This window comes from Opisthocomus hoazin, chromosome 30, assembly GCF_030867145.1.
Source record: "Opisthocomus hoazin isolate bOpiHoa1 chromosome 30, bOpiHoa1.hap1, whole genome shotgun sequence".
In the NCBI taxonomy this organism is placed as follows: Eukaryota; Metazoa; Chordata; class Aves; order Opisthocomiformes; family Opisthocomidae; genus Opisthocomus; species Opisthocomus hoazin.
In genome coordinates, this window is record NC_134443.1 from 1,363,811 (window position 1) to 1,368,931 (window position 5,121).

The following is a 5,121-nucleotide window of genomic DNA, read 5'->3' on the forward strand; positions in this document are numbered from 1 at the left end:
CCCAGCACCCCATCCCAGCACCCCCATCCCTGCACCCCCTTATCCACACCGCATTCCTGCACCCCCATCCCTGCACCCCAATCCCAGCACCCCCATCCCTGCACCCCCTTATACACACTGCATTCCTGCACCCCAATCCCAGCACCCCATCCCTGCACCCCCATCCCTGCACCCCCATCCCTGCACCCCCCTATCCACACCACCTCCCAGCACCCCCATTCCTACACCTCCGCATCCCTGTCCCAGCCCCCCTTTGCCGCTCACCGCCCCGGCCGAGCTGTGCTGGCTCTGCCTGGCTTTGGGGGTCCCGGGAGGGGTTCAGGGCCCAGCCCTGATGTCCCCAGGTGGTGCCGGGGTCTGGTCCTGAGCAGGCCGTGTGTACCCCCACCCTGCCACAGCCCCCCAGCACTGCTTGGTGGCTCTTCCCCCCCCCTCAAAACCTCCCGTGCGGGGAAGCCTGGCCCAACTGGGGCCGGCAGCTCCCACTTCTCCTTCGGAACCTGCCTTCCTTCCCCTTCCCGGCCGTGTGGGAGCGGCGAGCCCCGAAACAGGACCCCCCGCCATCGTCGCTTCCCCCCCCCCCTCCGCAACCGCCTGCCCCGCATGTCCTCAGGCGAGTCACTTGTCCCCAGCCTGCAATCGCACGGCCCCACGTGAGGCACCCGGGACAGCCGGGGTGCTGGCACCTGCACCCTCAAAAGCAGCAAACCGGGCCCGGGTCCATCCAGGGGTCCCTTTGCACCCCAAGCTGGGGGTACCTGCCCTGCCCAGGGCTGGGGCGCACACCCGAGACCCCCCCTTGGCTGCTCCCCTCCGTTCCCCTGCCCCGGTTCCCACGGGGCTCCGGAGGTCGGGAGCCTTCGCCCGGAGCCGTAAGGAGCTTGAGCCTCGTGCCTGCCGCCCCGCCGGCACCGGAGGCTTAGCCAAAGCCGGGAGCCAGAGCTGCCGGGGCCCCGTCCCACCCGAAGGGTTCAGTCGCAGCCCCCCCACCCCTGCCTGGTCCCCCCAAGGAGGCCCCGCGGGCATCCAGCGAGGTGCAGCACCTTGGGGTGCAGCCTTTGGGGGTGGCAGCGGGCACACGCTCAGGTCTGAAACCACCCTCGGGATTAGCGCGGCGGCCTGACCTTAATCCCACCTGGCACGCGGGGGCCCGGAGGGGGCTGGCGTGGGGCCCCCAGCACCCGCTCAGCCGTGCCCCGGCCGGGTGACCCCCGGTGCCTGCCACACGTTGGGGCCAGTCCTGGCTCTGCCCCACCCAGCGATTGCTCCGAGGGTCCCTTGTGCTAGATTTGCCCCCCAAAAGCCCCAGATTGTGCCCCCCACCACCGTTACTTTGCCATGCTCAAACCCCGGTGCTCCCACCCAGCCTCTGCAGAGACCCCGACACTCGGTGCGCAAGTGAGCGAGGCCAGGCCATGGGTGCCCGGAGCTGGGCTCAGCCCCGCAGAACTGCAGGAGGAGCTGGAGAAACCCGGCCCTGACTCGACGCTTTGGCTGGAGCGGGGCTGGAGTTCTGTCACAGGCGCTCTCGTGCACGGTCCCCGTGGGCTCTGCAAGGTCCCCACGGGCCATGCACGCTCCCCACGGGCTGTGCAAGGTCTCCATAGGGGTGTGCAAGGTCCCCATGGGCTGTGCAAGGTCCACGCGGGATGTATACAGTCTCCATGGGGTGGTGAGACGTCCCCATGGGCCATGCATGGTCTCCATGGGGCTGTGAGAAGTCCCCGTGGGCCATGCATGGTCTCCATGGGGCTGTGAGAAGTCCCCGTGGGCCATGCATGGTCTCCATGGGGCTGTGAGAAGTCCCCATGGGCCATGCATGGTCTCCATGGGCTGTGAGAAGTCCCTGTGGGCCATGCATGATCTCCCTGGGCTCTGCAAGGTCCCCACGGGCCATGCATGCTCCCCACGGGCTGTGCAAGGTCCCCATGGGCTGTGCAAGGTCCACGCAGGATGTATACGGTCTCCATGGGGCGGTGAGAAGTCCCCATGGGCCATGCATGGTCTCCATGGGGCTGTGAGAAGTCCCCATGGGCCATGCATGGTCTCCCTGAGCTCTGCAAGGTCCTCATGGGCTTTGCAAGGTCCCCATAGGGGTGTGCAAGGTCCCCATAGGGATGTGCAAGGTCCACATGGGGTGTGCAAGGTCCACATGGACTGCATGCAGACCCTGTGGGGCCATGCAAGGTCTACACGGGGCTGTGCAAGGTCCACAAGTGATGTATATAGTCTCCATGGGGCTGTGAGAAGTCCCCATGGGCCGTGCATGGTCCCCATGGGCTCTGCAACGTCCCCATGGGCTGTGCAGGGACTCTGTAGGGGTGTGCAAGGTCCCCAGGGGCTGTGCAAGGTTCCCATGGGGATGTGCAAGGTCCACATGGGGTGTGCAAGGTCCCCATGGACTGCATGCAGTCCCTGTGGGGCCATGCAAGGTCTACACAGGGCTGTGCAAGGTCCACAAGTGATGTATATGGTCTCCATGGGGCTGTGCGAGGTCCTCATGGACCATGCATGGTCCCCATGGGCTCTGTAACGTCCCCATGGGCTGTGCAAGGACTCTATAGGGGTGTGCAAGGTCCCCATAGAGGTGTGTAAGGTCCCCACGGGCTGCACGTGGTCCCTATGGGGCCATGCAAGGTCCCCATGGAGCCACGCAAGGTCTACATGGGGCTGTGCGAGGTCCACAAGTGATGTATATGGTCTCCATGGGGCTCTGCGAGGTCTCCATGGGGCTCTGCGAGGTTCCCAAGGGCTGTGGGGCCGAGCGAGGACCCCCCAGGTCCTGCGAGCCGTGGGGCACCGAGGGTGGTGGAGGGGCACGGAGCAACGCCGCCAGCTCAGCCCGTCCCCAGCGCCGCCGTGCCCGGACGCGCGGGTCCCGTGGGTGGCCGTGGGGAGGACCCGTGACGTCTCCCCTCGCCTCCTGACCTGGTTTCGCGGCGGGGCAGGAGCACGAGGTCCCGGCGGCGCGGTCGGCTTCCCCTCGCCGTTGGACAACCCCGCTATTTCGGGCGCAACCTCCTGACATTTGGGGCGCGGGGTCAGGCCGGATTCCCACCTCTGCGCCAGCTCCTCGGCGCCGGCGGCGGCACCGGGCACGCGTCGCGGCGTCGTGGCTCCGGCATCCCTGGGCTGGCGGAGAGACGGGGGGCAAACCGGGCACCGGGAGGTGATGGCTGGAACCAGCGTGTCCCCTGCCACCCTGCAAGCACCCGTCACTGAGACCCCCCCGCCACCGGTGTAAACCCCCCCTCCTGGGAGGGGAGATGGGTGCCTCGCTGGGTCCCCAGCCCGAAGCTGGAAGGTGGGAGCGATGCCCCGGATACCCCCCGGCACCCCCAGCCCTCGCGAGGCTCAGCCCTGCTTGCACCCAAGTCCGGGGCGACGCGACCTGGCGCGGCTGGGGGGGACATCCGAGCACTGGGGTGGGGGGGACCCCCAGGATGGGCACCCCGGGCACCTACCTGGCTGTGGCTGCGCCCCGGCCGCCCGCCCGTGCTCCCTCACATCGCGGCTCCCCAGCGCCGTGCCCGGTAAAGCCGATTACGCGCCGGCTTTACGGCTCTCGCCTTCTCCCCGGCATCGCCTCCCGCCCCAGTGCCTGGCACGGGCAGGGGGGACCCCAGGGACCCCCCCCTCCCCGCCATGGTAGGAGCAAATCTGCGCTCAGGGGCTCACACAGGTTCTGCACCCCCCCCAAGTCCATCCCATCTGCTGCCCAAAAACCCAGGGGGAGGAAAGCTCTGAGCCCCCTCCCCAAATTCATAGAATCATAGAAAGTTTTGGGTCGGAAGGGACCCCCAGAGGTCATCTAGTCCCACCCCCCCGCAGCGAGCAGGGACACCTCTAACGAGATCAGGGTGCTCAGAGCCCCGTCCAACCTGGTCTGGAAGGTTTCCAGGGATGGGGCCTCCACCACCTCTCTGGGCAACCCGTTCCAGTGTTTCACCACCCTCATCGTAAAGAATTTCTTCCTTATATCCAGCCTAAACCTGCCCTGGTTTAGTTTAAAACCATCACCCCTCGTCCTGTCACTGCTGTCTCTGCTAAACAGATTGTCCCCATCTTTCCTGTCGGCTCCCTTTAAGCACTGAAAGACTCCAATCAGGTCCCCTCGCAGCCTTCTCTTCTCCAGGCTGAACAAGCCCAACTCTCTCAGCCTGTCCTCATAGGAGAGGTGCTCCAGGCCTCGGACCATTTTTGTAGCCCTCCTTTGGACCCGCTCCAACAGCTCCATGTCCTTCTTGTGCTGAGAGCTCCAGAGGTGGACGCAGGACTCCAGGTGAGGTCTCACCAGAGCAGAGTAGAGGGGCAGAATCACCTCTCTCGCCCTGCTGGCCACGCTTCTCCTGATGCGGCCCAGGACACGGTTGGCCCTCTGGGCTGCCAGCGCACGTTGCCGGCTCACGTCCAGCCTTTCGTCTGTCAGTGCCCCCAGGTCCCTCTCAGCAGAGCTGCTCTAGATCCTTTCATCCCCCAGTCTGTATTGCTACCAGGGTAACCCCGACCCAGGTGTAGGACCTTGCACTTGGCCTTGTTGAACCTCCTGAGGTTCACACAGGCCCACCTCTCCACCTTGTCCAGGTCCCTCTGGATGGCATCCCGTCCTTCTGGTGTCTCAACCGTGCCACTCAGCTTGGTGTCATCTGCAAACTTGCTGAGGGTGCACTCGATGTCGCTGTCCATGTCATTGATGAAGATATTGAACAGCAGCGGTCCCAGTACGGACCCCCAAGGGACTCCACTCGTCACTGGTCTCCATCCGGACACTGAGCCGTTGACCACTACCCTTTGGCTGCGACCATCCAACCAATTCCTTATCCACCGAATTCCTTATTCCACCCCCTCCCCACCAGCCCTTCTCTGCGTCGGCGCCTGGGGGACTCCCGGCCCTGCAAGGACCCCGGCTGCCCCATCCCACCCTGGGGGGGACTCCCACCGGACCCCCTGCTTTCCCCCTATCCATGGTAGGGTGCTGAGCCCCAGCCCTGCCTGGGGGGGTAAAAGAGATCTCCAGCCCCCCCGCTCCGGGCCAAGAGTGAGCACCAGGCTGGGGTGCAGCGAAGCCCCCCCCTCCGATTCGCCAGCCCCCCCGGACGGCAATGACGACAGCAGACGGGG